This window comes from Castor canadensis, chromosome 2, assembly GCF_047511655.1.
Source record: "Castor canadensis chromosome 2, mCasCan1.hap1v2, whole genome shotgun sequence".
NCBI lineage: Eukaryota > Metazoa > Chordata > Mammalia > Rodentia > Castoridae > Castor > Castor canadensis.
In genome coordinates this window covers 121,544,529-121,560,255 of record NC_133387.1, presented here as the reverse complement: position 1 = coordinate 121,560,255, position 15,727 = coordinate 121,544,529, and the positions used below count along the sequence as shown (strand labels likewise).

Genomic DNA, 15,727 nt, shown 5'->3' with positions numbered 1-15,727 from the left:
TGGTAGGTCATGGGGTTGCAGCTCAGCCTGACCATCAAGAGACACCAGGACACAGTTCATGCTTATTCTTCCATGTGCGAGCTGCCAGAGCCAGCTGGGTCCACAAACAGTTGGTCACTGATGTCCCCACTGCTGAAGCCACAGCCATAGCTAAGCTGATTATAGGACTTGGAGTGGGAGGTAATGCTACTTCCGGGCTCCGTCTTGGGGGCCTTGTGTCTGGATGGAGGAGACAGCTTACTTGAGGGAAATCCACAAGGATATACCCACCCCTTGCTCCCCAGTGTACTCTGGGCCTGATGCACCATTCTTGGTTCATGATCAACTATCCATATTTCATTCTCCCACATCATGTGAGGGATTTCTTCATTTCACAGAGTAGGAAATGGAGGTCTCTTGGCTTAGTTACAATGCTGGTTTAGATGGGGTGGAATCCACACAATACTTCACTGGTTCTCCCAGTCTATAGGGCAGAAACTTCTCTGTCCCCTGCCCACCAATCCAAAGGCACTTATTTGGTACAGTGCTTCTCTATGCCTCTGTGCTACTTGGGGACCTTGTTGGTTAACTGCAATAGGGGCTCCAGCTCACATGGTAGTTGGTAGCTAAGGAAATGTCCAGCTGTGAAGTTATCAGGAGGCAAACTGTCCCTCCATCTCCTGGTTTGCCTGGAAGCAGAAGCCCAGGTGCCTAGCATTCACCAGGGAAGAGCATGTCACTGAATCAGGATTCAGAATAGTCTCTTGGGAGCTAACTAAATTTACTCTCATTGCACACAGTGTCTGCCCCATATTTCCTCTGAGCCTCACTGAGCCTCTCCAGGCATCAAAGTGCTCAAAGTGTTCAATATCATAGATGATACAGGCCAACTGCAGCAGCTTGATGTCAGAAATCACATCAAATTCCTGGGCCAGGGAAAAGTCAAGACAGTGAAAACCTGAGTAGGTGTCAGGTGAGGCAGGGACCAATCTCTAGTTATTTCCTCTGGGTCTCTCCTACTCTCAGTCCCACTCAGGCTCCTGTTCATCAACACAGCTGAGTTCAAACAGCCACTGCTGCCAAGCTGTCCAGACCCCAGCTCAGATACCCTACATTCTGTGGAGAGTGTACTTCTCTATACCAAATGACCACATAGATCAAAAGTGGCAGACATATCTGAGTGTACTAGCCATAATATATCCATTACCCCCCCCATGAGTGAGGGCAGAATCTGCTCACCGTCATCATCTTCTGAAAGTGATAGCTCAACCCTAGAAGATAGATAGGCAATGAGGTTACAAAGTGGTCTCTCCACCATGAAATCACCAATCTTAGCACTGCACTACTATAAGAAACCAACACAGGGTAAGAAGTACCTAAGACTGGTTTAGTGTTTTATTCCAGGGCATGGTGATCTGGGGACACAGATCGGGAATATTTTTGCCTGATACTCTATGAGAATATCTCAGAGACTAAGGCTTTGGATGAGAAGGCCCTGTTTGTTCTATGAACTGCCTGACTTGGAGGACCTGGCTTCACTCTCCTGCCAACCTGCCTCAGGGAAACTGTGAAGATCTCTGGTCTGTTATTACTAGGTGGGATGGATTTAGTGTTGAGAACAGTAAGTGGGAGTGCTAGAGGTCAGGGATCACACAAAAGATATTTCCCCACAGACCCACTCCCCTACCCCAAGCCCAGGCTGTAGTGCTGGTGGGAGTAGGGGTGGCAGAATGTACTATGCAGCCATGAGCCACTTACTGGAAACCCACTACTGAGTTTTGATAGGGAAAGTGCTCTCACCACCTTTTTCCTTTAGGCCACTCATATGCTGTGTGCTCTTCAGAGTCAGGTAAAAAATCCAGAGATTTTTACAAGGTTTTATCCCAACTCTACCTTTTCAATTTCTATGACCAGGCCCAATTTCTTAAGCCAAAATCTCAACTGTGCTTGGAAAAATGAAGATTGGAATGCCTACAGTTACTGTGAAGTTTCAGGGATTGGGATAGAGATGTTGCCCAGCCAGTGTGTCACCTAGATCTTTGCAGGAGGACTCTCAAGGTATAGCACTCATTAGACACCTGCTGTGTCCATAATAGCATACACAGGATAAGTTCTAGTTATACCAAATGTGTATGAGGACCTGAATTTAGATTGATGAATATATTGTTACACATGGTTAGTTCTATTTGTATGTATCTGATACATATTAATCCATCTATCATGTTCTGTGTATTCATTCTCTGCATCCCATTCTCTATGATCCATAGCAATGTCACAGAGAATACTTTCAATTAATAGACCATTAAGAACCCAGTAAAACACTTTTCTTAGATGGGATCAATGAGTCATAGAGCAAACATATACCTAATTATTTTGAGCATGTTCAGAGAGTTTTGAGAATGGAACTCCCACCGCAGTGCCCCATTACTTGCCAAAAGTTGGCATCATTTATGCTCATAATTTTTGTCACATAATAAGGTCATATGAACTCTTGTTAAAAATTTCCATTTCCTTGGTTACCAGTGACTTTGGTAATATTTTAGTATGTTTTTTGGATTCTGGGACTCGTCATTTTTAACCCCTAACTCATGCTCCATGCCTGTTTTTTCAATTACTCTATTACTTCAATTGTAACTTTTTAAATGCCTTCATTATTTTCAAAATTTGCATGATTTTTCTACCACAGAATCACATCAGCATCCCTGAGTTGTGGGTTCTGACTACTGCAAGCATTTTTTATGTCAGTCCCTTATCTACTTATCTCTAATGCCTTACCCTGATCAGACATTGTTGATTTTTCTTCATGTTTTCTCTGTTGTCAACACCCATTTTTCATCTTCTAGTTTGGGTCTTGTCTAGAAAGACTTTGCCCAACCAATCACCAATAAATTTACCTATAACTTCTTCCATTAGCTGTATTACTTACCTACTGCCTATCTACCTGTGTATAGGCATAAAGAAGGGACACATTTATGTACTTCTAGTGAACCACTTTTCTTCATAATCTGATGAAGGTACTTTTTCATTTCTCCATTGTGTTGGGTGTGAATTTCACATGTCAGTTTTCAACACATACCTGTATATCATTTATTTTACTGGTCTATTTATTTGTTCCTGCTCCCATATGATATGAGATTTTCTTTAACTAATAAAATTAATTATTTCTTAAAAGCTAGTAAGACAAGCTCCTGCTCTTTCTTCTTATTTACTAAAATTCATTTACTGATTTTTAAAAGAATCTCAGTTACAGGTTCAAGTTTGTACAATGAAGACTTAAAAATCATTATTTGTGGTGCACATGTCTTCTTCCATGACTAAGCTCATATTTTATTCCATTTCTTCTTCTTTACATTGTTCAGGATCACATACGCTTTATTTTCTCCAGTATTAAAAACAAGCTATTTATCCTTGTGCAAAGTTTACCACATGAGAGAAAAAGGAAAATGCTTTGAAGAATGAAGGAATTATGCATAATTAGTGGCTTATCTCCTTGCCTCTGGATTTCAGTCTATGACTCTGAAGGAAGTCATGAAGTCTTCATCCTCAAACAAGTAATGGAGTAGAACCTGAGTGCAACTAACATAGAGCTAGCCATAGTGCAGCCTGGTGAGAATTTCCACATATTCACGAAGGAAGAACTCAAAGGGAATTAATCAAGAATATTTAAAGAAGAATGATCCTCAGAACTTCTCTGGACAATTCCAGTTCTCCTAATTCCCCTTAGATATTATTTCCATATACTATTCTATGTAAAATCTCCAGTGTATGTGCATTTTATAGTATCTGTACATGAAGACAGTTCTGAAATAAAGAAAAAAATCTAAACTTGCTATTGAGAGTGGAGTGTAGCTAATTATTTAATTATTACATTTTATTATTCACTTAATGTCCATAGAATCAGTAGTAAGATCCTTTCTTTAATTTCTCATATTGGCAGCATTTTTCTTGTGTCTCTTTTTTTCTTTTCTTCTCTTCTTGTCTAGTCTGCTAGTGTCTATCAAACTTGTTCTTTTCAAAGAAACAGTTTTTGTTTTGTTGAGTTTTCCTATTGCTTTTTTGCTTCCAACATATTGATTTGTGCTCTACTTTTTAGCATTTCTTTACTTCTGCAGAGTGAGTATCTGTCTCACTAGTGGGAGTTTTGAGGGCTGGGTTTGGGTAGGACTGGGCTCACCCTGGCTCCCCAAACTCTTGGGACTCTAACAAGAATGCTGAGGTCTTGGGCTTACCTGAACTACAAAGAAGCCAAGAGACCTGTGGGCGGGGTCCTGAGCTCTAGAAGGGGTGCCAAAAACACACAATGGCAAAAGTACAGCCTCTCCAAGAAATGTTCCTAGGAAAATTGTATATCTGCATGCAGAAATCTGAAACTAGTTCTGTGACTCTCACCCTATATAATATCAACTCAAAGTGGTTAAAAAACCTTAATGTAATACCTGAAACATTGAAACTAGTGCAGAAGAGTAGAGAATACAAAGGAACTACTAGACATAGACAAGAACTTATTAAATAAAACTCCAATGGTCTACCAATTAATGGAAAATACTGACAAATAGGAGGACATGAAATTAAATAGCTTCTGGCAAACAAAAGAAATGGTCACCAGATGAAAGAAGTAGTCCCAAAGAAAATCATTCCCAGGTGCACATCTAACAAAGGATTAATTACCAAATAGTACAAGGAGCTCAAAAAACTAAACACCTCACAAAAATCAATGATCCAATGAAGAGATGGGCAAATGAAATGAACAGAGTTTTTTCAAAGGAAGCAGTCCAAATGACAAAAAATGAAGAAATGATCAACATCTCTGACCTTAAGAAATACCAAATTAAGATTCCAGTTTACTCCCCTAGAATGGCTATAACAAAGAACACAAACAACAACGAATGTTGTGGGGGCCTGTGGAGAAAAAGGAGCCCTTACACACTGCTCATGGGAATGTAAATTGGTGCAAACACTATAGAAATTGTGTGGAGGTAGTTTAAAAAGCTAAAAACAGAACTGCCATGTTACCCAGCAATACCACTCCTAGGGATATATCTGAAGGAATGCAAGTCAGGTTACAATGAAGACATCTTCACACTCATGCTTATTGCAGCATTATTCACAATAGCCAACTATTATGGAAACAGTTGATATGTCACAGAAGAAGGAAATTTTGTCATTTGTTGGTAAAGGGATGGGGCCAGCGAGGTTCATCTTTTTTTTTTTTTTGATGGTACTGGAGTTTGATCTCAGGGCTTTATGCTTGCTAGGGAAGAACATCATCATAAGTGAAGTTAGCCAATTTCAGAAAGCCAAAGTCCACATGTTTTCTCTCATATGTGGAATAAAGATCAATACAAATAAAAGCAATATTATATACACATATAAATGTACACAGAAAAAGTATGCAAAACTTAGACTTGTAGAGGAGACCAAGAAAGGAGGAAAAGAAGCTAAGAAAGATAGTAATTAATAAAGAAGTACATTACATCTATGTAAGAACAAGACAAAGGAAACATGCTGAAAAACACTGACCACTGTTCTGAAAACAATGCAGAATAGGGGGAAAAGGAAAAGGAAGTGCAGTGGAGGGTCTTACATTGCTTTAAGTACTGTGCATGTGCAGATATAAATACCAATGCAAAATCCCAGTGAACAATGAACAGACACCTAACCAATGAAGGAAAAGAATGAAAAACAGGTCTTGCTAGGGGGAGGTCACTAATGGAAGAGGGAGTGTAAAACAAGGAAGTAGAGAAGGTGAATATGATTGATGTACTGTCTATACAATGATGAACATGGAATTTTTAACCTGTTGAAATGACTATAAGAAGAGTACTAAGGTATAAAGGAGAAAAGCAGAGTGAATGTACCAATTCAGTTTATAATACATATATAAATGGAAATGTCATAATGAAACAACTACCTGTACAGGTATCTTAAAGAAATGAATATCTTTTTTCAAAACCAGAGGACAGGAAGGTAAAACAGGTGCTGTCTGAGGGTTGGTACAAGTGGGAGGGAAAAAGATGTAAGGAAAGTGTGTGGAAGGTTGAATATGGTGGAAATATTTTGTACTCATTTATGAAAATGGAAAAATGAGACCTATGGGAAGTATTCTAAGAATTGGCAGATTAGGGATAAAGGAGAATAATGGAGGGGTGAATTTAACAATTTTTATATTGCAAACAGTTTTGTAAATGTTACTATGTGAATCCAGTACAAAAACATAATGATAAGAAAAATTAAAATAAAGCTATATACAATGTGAAACAGAATATGGACTGGAAGTAGTCACAGATATCAGTTCTTCCTGGGAAAAAAGTACTTGGGGGTGGTAATGGATGAGAATGAATGTGGGAAAAGTAACAAAGGCTGAGAGCAGGGATGGAAGCCAACATCCCCAAGGTGCAGAACTAGCACCTAGCAGAGATGTGGTAAGGCACAAAGGCTCAGAGCATGGGTGGGGCAAAAATCCAAACTCCCAAAATGGGGGCTAGTGGTGGATCCCTGAGCTGGTCTTGTGGGAGTGGGGGAGGTACTCAAAATTCAATTGCCACACCTTGCTGGAGGAAGAGATGACCAAACAGAGTTGCAGCTATAGGGCAATGCAGCTGCTGCTTGGTGAAAACAAGAGCTCTGACCAGCTTTCATGCACTGGAATTGAGTTACCTCAGACCCCATTTGCAACCTGCCCTGTAGACAGAAGAAACCAAATACTGCTCACAAGCCAGTCACCTGGTGAGACTACTTCAGAGTTCCTTCTTGTAATGGACAGCCTATAAGACAAAGGAAAGTGAGGAAAAAAGAAAAAAAAATTCCTTCAACTATTTTCACCCATTCCCCACAAACCCAAGATACAAAGAGCCAATATCATGATTGGACACCAAAGGAATAACTTCAAAACTTACCAAGCAGAGTGAACTTTATGTTGTTGGCACACCTGGTTTTTATCTTTATTTTTTTTGTATTATTAACTTTACCATCACTATTTTCTTATCCCTACTCTTACCCCCTTCATGTTCCCTGCTTTTCTTGTCCTACAGTCCATTCTTCTTGCTCCCAACTACAAGTTCTGCTCCTTCTCATCCACTCTCTACTGATCTTTGCCTCCCCCTGCTATCCTTCCCCAACCTGTCACCAAATTACCCTCCCTCTTACACACTCACCACCCACTGACTAGCCTACTATATCAAACATACACACCACTGGCCCCCTGCAATACCCCTGACAAGCACCTTCCAGTATAACAGTGGAAATACACCTCAACACACACACATGCTACAAAACCCAGCAGACCCTATACCTCTTCTCCCACCCACCCCCTTTATTTCCCACCTTTTTAGTGCAACCTTTACTAATTACCCAAATTTCTATATCTAGCCTAATAATCATGACAAACACCCAAATCCCACTATTTATAGATATTATCGCCAAAGCATTTTCTATATCATATGTAAACAACTGGTCTGGCATCAAACCTGTGAATTTGTTATTGCTAATTTAAAACTCTAGGCAAGGAACAGAACAGCATATCAACCTAGCTAATAACCAAATCAGTCAAAATACAAAACCTAAATCAAGGGAAAGAATAAAGGTAATTAAAATCACCAACTAGCCAATCAAGGACATAGTTGCACAGGAACAACTGGAGCAAAGGGGAGAAAAAGAGGGAAGGAAACTACTCTCCTCTAAAAGAAAACAAAACAATTTAACAGAGGATATAGTGGGAAATGAAGAAAATGGATACCAAGTTCCTGACCACAACAAAACAATGATAAATTTCATTAATGAGCCCAGTGAGGCCCACAAAAACATCCCTCAAAGAAGAGTCATAGAAGAGATTACTGAGAAATTCATGGAGAAGATACTAGACATGGTTAACCAGAAGGTAAAAGATGTACTCAAGAAATTTCAAGACACCACAAATAAATAACATGAGAAGAAACAGAAACAAATAAACAAACTTAGCGAAGACATCAATAAATACCGAAGTGAAACAGAGGACAATATAAAAAAGAGAGATGTGAAATAAAGAAGACAACACAGGATATAAAAGGGGAGTTGAACAGAAACAAATGAGACAGAAGTTGTGTAAATAAAAAGTCCATTTAGTCAAACAAAAAACACAGAGGAAGGCCATTCCAGCAGACTAGAACAAGTGGAAGACAGAATAGCAGAGCTCAATGATAAAACAGAAATTAAAGAAAAAGCAGAAAAACCCTTAGTCAAGCAACACAAGAGCTGTGAAAGGAATATGCGAGAACTCACTGACTCCATCAAAAGACCAAGCCCGAGAATCATGGGCATTGAAGAAGAGGTGGAAGCCAAAGGGATACATAATATATTCAATAAAATAGTAGAAAATTTCCCAAATCTTGAGGAAGATCTGCTCAGTCAGGTATAGGAAGCCTCCAGGACACAAACAGACTAGACCAAAATAGAACCTGGTCATGGCATATTATCATAAAAACAACAAGCACAAAGAATAGAGAAAGAATATTAAAGGATGTAAGAGAGAAAAAATAACATATAAAGGTAAACCCATCAAAATAAAAGCTGATTTCTCAACAGAAAACTTAAAAGCAAGAAAAGCATGGGGTGGGTGTTTCTGGCACTGAATGAAAATAACTTCAGCCCAAGGATAATCTACTCAGAAATATTATCATTCAAAATTGACAAAGCAATCAAAATCTTCCACAGTAAACAGAAACTAAAACAATACATGACCACCAAGCTACCACAACTGGAGACTCTACAAGGAAATCTTCACACAGAAGATGAAAGCAAAGAAAACCATGACTGGACTGGAAGTATTAAAATGCAGGAGAAGAAAAGACAAGTAATCAGAGAGTAGCAGTGACTTGGCTGCCTACAATCAATTCCTTAAACAACAAAACAACAAAATCACCACATACCTATCAATATTAACAATGAATGTCAATGGAGTCAACTCTCCCATCAAAAGACCCTGTTTGGTAAACTGGATTGAGAAGGAAGATCCCACAATGTGTTGTTTACATGAGACCTGTCTTATTGACAGAAAAAACACTGGCTTAGGGTGAAAGGCTGGAAGAAGATTTACCAAGTCAATGGCCCCCAAACCTAGCCAGAAGAAGCAATATTTATATCACACAAAGTAGATTTCAAATTGACATTGGTCAAATGAGACAAAGGTGGTCACTTCATACCAATAAAAGAGGCAATGTGACTCATGTTACTACCCAGGCACCTGCAAACCTATGATTATTGGAGCACTACTCACAATAGCCAAGCTATGGAAACAACCAAGATGCCCCAATACTGATGGATTAAGAAAATGTGGTACTTATACACAATGGAATTTTATTCAGCCACAAAGAATGAAATTTTGTCATTCACAGGTAAATGGATGGAACTGGAGAGTATAACCTTAAGCAAAGTTTGTCAGGCTCAGAAGGACAAAAATTGCCTGTTCTCCCTCACATGCAGATTAGAGACCTAAAACTAATGCAGTAACATTATTGGACATGGGTCACACACTAAGGGGAGACTGTACACAGGAGGGATACAGAATGGGAAGGAAACCAAGTACTGGATGTGGTTGATGTGCTCACTGTACAGGAATGAATGTAGTAATCTTCAATGGGCAGGGGCCACTATAGGTAGGGGACTAGGAAGCAGTGAAGAGGTCTGGTGGAGATTAACCAATTTGAGTGGTAATATATATATGCTTGGAAACATCACAAGGAATCTCCCTGTATAGCTATGTTTATCACAAACCAGCAAAAACTCTATGCTTTTCTTATCTTTTATGCTTTTTATTCTACAAAATTGGGAACAAGAGGGCAGAACAGGTTCTATCTGGAGGTGGGGGAGATCAAATAATGTATACACATGTAAGTAAATGCAAAAACTATAAAATTAAATTAAAAATGAAATAGTAATAAAAATCTATTAGACAATCATACAAATTAATGGAAATAAAAGAAAGCCAGGATCGTGAAATAGGTACATTGTGTGTGGGGGTACTTATGGGAGGGAGGTGGTGAATGAGGGAGATGAAGGTGAGGTGAGGGAATGTGGCTGACAAGATTCATATACATATACATATGAAACAGAACTCTTATAATTGCGTTAAGTGGAGTGGGAATGGACTTGTGCTGGGAGGGGGGAGAAGGTGGGGCAATCTAATCAATGTAAGATATAAGGCTTTTTGGAAGTGTCACAATGAATTCCCCTGTACAACAAATAAATCCTAATAAAATAGAAACAAAGAAACAAAAAATATGAAAAGGGAAGACTGGAAAATGCATTGTTTGCAGCAGGCTTTGAGAAGCTGCAACATATTTCTGGGGATCTTATATGTTCCACATAGCCACAGAATTGTGTACACAGCACAGAGAGACTTTAAACCATGCCAACCCATAGCTTCAATTGGCTTTAAGGCTCTATGCAAGCAGGAAATGCAGGCTAAGAAAGTGGTAAATTTCCAGAGCACCCAGGGAATCACCAGTACACTCAAAAGACCCTCAGCAAAGGTTGGAAGACAAACTGGTTCAAGTTTGTCTTCAATTTCGTGTGCAATCATTAGCTGGTCACTAACTAAGTAAGTGGAGACTATCATGGTTGCACATGAAAATAATGCAGATCTAAAAGAATTAGTCCAGGGAAGACATAAATGAAGATTAATAAGAATAGCAGCAATAACAAAACTCTGGTGAGAAGTGAATCTGATTTTAATGGTTACCACTTTGTGTTTCTTAGTATATGTGGAAGGTTCAAGAACAAATATGATACAAAAAAAATTAGCCATTTCATGCATTTCCCTGCAGCACTGTGGTATCATGGCTGGCTGGGAGTCTGGTCAGTGCCTGCCTCAATATCACTTTTGTCAGTGAGTCACAGCCTGGCTTGTGACCCTGCATTGGCCTGGTGGAAGCATCGTGGCTCCTCTGTCTGGCCCCACATTTTCTTAGCTTGCAAAGCCATATGGGTGATGGAGGTAAAAGCCTACTCAGCTTGGCATCCCCAGGACCTGTGAGGGCACATGGTCTCTGAAAGTCAGGAAGTTGGAGCACAATCTGAGACAGACAGGAAAGGAGGGAGCCAGGCTGGGTGTCTGCCATCTCTGTCCTTGTGGGTGGGACCATGAAGGAAAGCTGCTCTGCACATTGGCATTATGAACTCAGTCTAAAATGTTTTACTGCAAACTGTTTTGGGCACCCTTGAAACTCAATGTGATAGACAGCACATTCTTATTCTTACATAAGAAGCATATCATGTAGTCACAGCCTTCTGATGACAAAGAGGTGATGTACCAGTTTCTCAGCCTACAAAAATACTAAATTTTTAAAGAAAACAGAAACATAATGCTGATTATGAACTCTTTGCAAAGCAAGGGGTGGATACACTGGCTTACATTGTTCTCCTTGAGTAGAAGCTTCTCCCTGCTGTGCTCCACACATTCTAGGTTGAAGGTGACAACTACTTTACTGGTACAAAGCCATGGCTTGCTTCACGAATTCCTTTTCCCTTGAGTTTTCCCTTGAGTTTAATTCTTCTTGGAAGGATGTCTAGGGGAGCACTGAATAGGATTCTTCTGACAACAGGAGAGCCTCCCCTCTATCATGTCCAAGAAGTGGAAGCACAGATATACAGAGATGACAAGGTTGCCTAAATCTTTTGTGAAACAGATTGGGAACAGCTCAGTTTTTCTTTGGAGGTACGCCTTCAACGTTGGATACCTAGGTGTTTGGTTTTCTTACACCTCTTTATAAAGTATGGCTTCCTAACATTCAGTTACAAGAATATCTGAATCAGCTCCCCAACCTGTGTCACTTTTGTGATGACATCCTAAACAGTTATATTAGGCTTAGTCTCAGAGATGGATGACAATTTTCACCAAAGCCCTCAGCTTCCTCCTTGGAAACTGCCAACACTCTGATTGACTCCAGCAGAAGAGAGTAATTCCTTACACCAGCTATCACCCTGACAGTTGGCATGTTTTGTAGCCTAAGTCTTATGATTGTCTAGGTAATTTCCTACACTGAGGATGTGAAGGCAAAAAGAAAATACTGTTCCCAGGTATATGGAAAACTCTAAAACAAAAGGAACTTATATGACATCTGTTATTGCTTGTTTTGTTTTTAATTAGGAAGCTTGTATTCTAGCTTGGCAATGCATTTTAAATAAAGGTGAATGGTAAATGAATGTGTTGGGGGAAACACGTTGTACTGTATATATACAGAAAAAACTGCCTTAATCTTAATAGATTTTTGCCTTTGGTTCACATGTTGCTGACAAAAAGCTATAGTTCCGCTATGAATGTTTATTCTTAATTTATTCAAGTTAATTTTTCAGTTTATTAACTTAGTTTTCTTATACCTACCTAAGTATGTAATGTATAGCTCTCTGGCTGAGACATTTTTTGTTTAGAAATCTGATGCCTAGTTTAGGAACTAGGAAGAATATAAATTATTCCAATAGAAAAAGGTGTATTTAACTTAAAAAGCAATGAGGAATGTGCTTTTTAATTGTGCTCTAATGTATAGACATATATCTATATCAATCTATCTATCTACATGAATCATTGTACAAAGAAATAAAGAATGAGAAAAATTTTCCACAAGAGAATATAAATAATAAATTCTCTCCTTTTTAGCATGTACCTGTTGTACAAAGGGGTTTCACTGTGAGTTTTACAGGCATGCGTGGAAATAATATACTTTAGTTAAATTCACCATCTGTATTACTCTTCTTATCTCCCCACTTTTAAAAAGCTTAATGGAATTCCTCAATCTATCTTCATACATGCTTATGAAGTACTTTGATCATATTCAGTCACCTCTTCACTATAGCCTGTCAAAACTCCCTCCCACTGGTTCCCACTCCAAAACTATTCCCCAATTTTACACTCATGTAATTCATTGCATTTTAGGTATAGAAATAGAATTTTTAATAAATAGATAACCAAGTGCATAGTTTGTGGACTCATATCCAGGTCCTCTATTTTGTTCCACTGGTCTTCATGTCTCTTTTTGTGCCAGTAACATGCTGTTTTTATTGCTATGACTCTGTAGTATACTTTGAAGTTGGGTATTGTGAAACCTCCAGGATTGCTCTTTTTGCTCAGTATTGCCTTGGTTCTTAGTGTTCTTTTGTGTTTCCAAATGAAACACAAAAGTGTAGGTTTTCAATCTTTGTGATGAATGTCATTGGAATTTTGATGGGAATTGTGTTGAACATGTAGATTGCTTTTGATAGCATAGCCCAGTTTTCTATGTTAATTCTGCCAATCTATAAGCATGGGAGATCTTTCCATCTTCTGTAGTCTTACTTGATCTCCTTCTTCAATGGTTTGTAGTTCTCCTTATAGAGGTCATTTGTGTCCTTTGGTAAGTTTACTCCTACATAATTGTGGGTTTTTTAGGCTACTGTAACTGGACTTGCTTTCCTATATTCTTTCTCAGTTTGTTCACTGTTAGTTTATAGAAAGTCTCCTGATTTTTGTAAGTTGATTTTGTATCCTGCTACTTTGTTGAAGCTGTTTATGCTGTCTAGGAGTTTTGACGTGGAGGTTTTTGGGTTGTTGAGGAATAGGATCATGTCATCTGCAAATGGGAATATTTTGAGTGTTTCTTTACCTATTTGTATCCCTTTTATTTCTTCTTGCATTATTGCTCTGGCTAGGAATTCCAGAGTGAGTGGGGAGAGTAAGAATCGTTGTCTCATTTCTGAGTTTAGGGAGAATGGTTTCAGTTTGCCCCCATTAAGTATGATGCTGGCTATATGTTTGTCATATAGAGCCTTTATAATGTTGAGGTACATTCCTTCTATTCCTAGTTTTCTTAGAGCATTTATCATGAAGTGGTGTTGAATATTATCAAAGCCTTCTTTTGCATTTATTGAGATGATCAAATAGTTTTTATCTTTGCTTCTATTAATGTGCTGTATTACCTTTATTGCTTTGCATATGTTGAACTCTCCCTGCATCCCTGGGATGATGCCAAATTGGTCAAGGTGAATGATCTTTCTGATATGTTGTTGGATTCAGTTTGTCATTATTTTGAGGATTTTTGCATCAATGTTCATTAAAGAGCTTTACCTGTAGTTTTCCTTTTTGGATCTATCCTTTCCTCGTTTGGGGATGAGTATTGTATTGGCTTTGTAGAATGAGTTGGGCATTTTCCCTTCCATTTCTATTTCATGGAAAATTTTAAGGAGTGTTGGTATTAGTTCTTCTTTGAAGGTCTGGTGGAATTCAGCTGAGACTATGTCAGGTCCTGCACTTTTCTTTTTTGGGAGACTTTTTATTGCTGTTTCAATTTCATTAAGTGTTATAGATATTTCCTCAATAGCATTTTAAGTCTGAAATGTTCCATCTGTATGTGTGGCTGCTACTCACTAACATTATGAAATTGAAAAGTACATCACTAAGTGCTGTGTCTGTATGTTTAGTCTAAATTATAAAAGTATTATCATATCTGGAAGAGACCTAAGATAGCAGGTTCGGTAGGGAGTCAAAATACCTGAACTCCACAACCCCAGAAAACACTGTGTGATGTGGGAGATACACTTTAGTAATGATGATTATTTCTAGCCAAAGTAACAACTGCCAGTACATTAGGAGCAGAAAAAATTCAAGGACTGTCCCTTAAAGCAGTTTGGAATTGCACCTAATAGCCAGGAAAATCCTGGCATGGCACAGCCAATATGGTGTGTCTGCCCTGGGAAAAGCCCCCTGGCTGTTTCTCCATTTTTTTTCTTTTTTAATGAGTAGAAGGTAGAATCAAATCAATCAGAATCAAACTCTGCAACACCTTGAACCTGTAACCCATGTAAAGCCTACCTACACCCCACTGAATGGAACCAAGTCCCAATAAGTGTCTGCCTTCAGAAAAAAGCCATGCCAGTTCTCCCCATCATTTGCTTTCAAAGCTTCCTGCATAACCTGCATACCCAACAGGTGAGCAACATGCACTGCACGTGACTTCCCTAACCTCCCCCAAGGACATAATCCAGAGCAACCCCTGGGCATATTGAACACCCCTCCCCCAAACAAAACTGTAAAGCATAAAAAGGAAATTGTACTCAAACACTGACAGTGGGAGTGGAGTGGAACACTAATCCTGCCTCTGTGAATGCTGGTTGCACAAGTTGATGAGCTCCCAGTGAACTAAGTTAAGACAAGGAACAAGGGCTGCAAACCAGGTTGTGTGACAAACCAACTTCCCAAAGAGCTGGACTATCACTGAGCAGAGGTGGGCTGAGGCACAAAGGCTGTAATTGGAGGTGGGGTGATAAGCCAACCTCCCTAAACAGGGCCGTGGTTGATTGCTGAGCTAGTCTGGTGGAACTGAGGGTGGTACTCAAAACTGAATTGCTACACCTTGCTGGGGGAGGAACTGATCAGACAGAGTTGCAGTGGTAGGGCAATGCAGATGCCACTTTGTGAAAACAACAACAGACAAGACCACCTTGGACAAGGTGGCAGTGAGTAACCTCAGGTCCCAATTACAACCTGCCCTGTGAACAGAAGAAACCAAATACTGATCATTTGGTGAGGCTAATTCAGAGCTTCTGCTTGTAATGGAAAGATCATAAGACCAAGGAATGCTGAAAAAGAGCCATCTCCTCCCTAGCTGTCTGACCAGAGGGACAGCACCCTTCTCCACAAAGCCCAGAATACCAAGCACCAATATCAGGACTGGATGCCACAGCAATAAGTCCAGAAATTTTACCAAGCGGACTGTATATTTTGTTGTTGTTGTATCTGTTTTTT

At 39.2% G+C, this 15,727-nt stretch overlaps 1 pseudogene; it reads left to right on the top strand.

Annotated features, from left to right (window-relative positions):
• Window positions 1-8,689: 8,689 nt before the first annotated feature.
• Window positions 8,690-11,838, top strand: LOC109676584 (metaxin-3 pseudogene; annotated as a pseudogene).
• The last annotated feature ends 3,889 nt before the right edge of the window (window positions 11,839-15,727 follow it).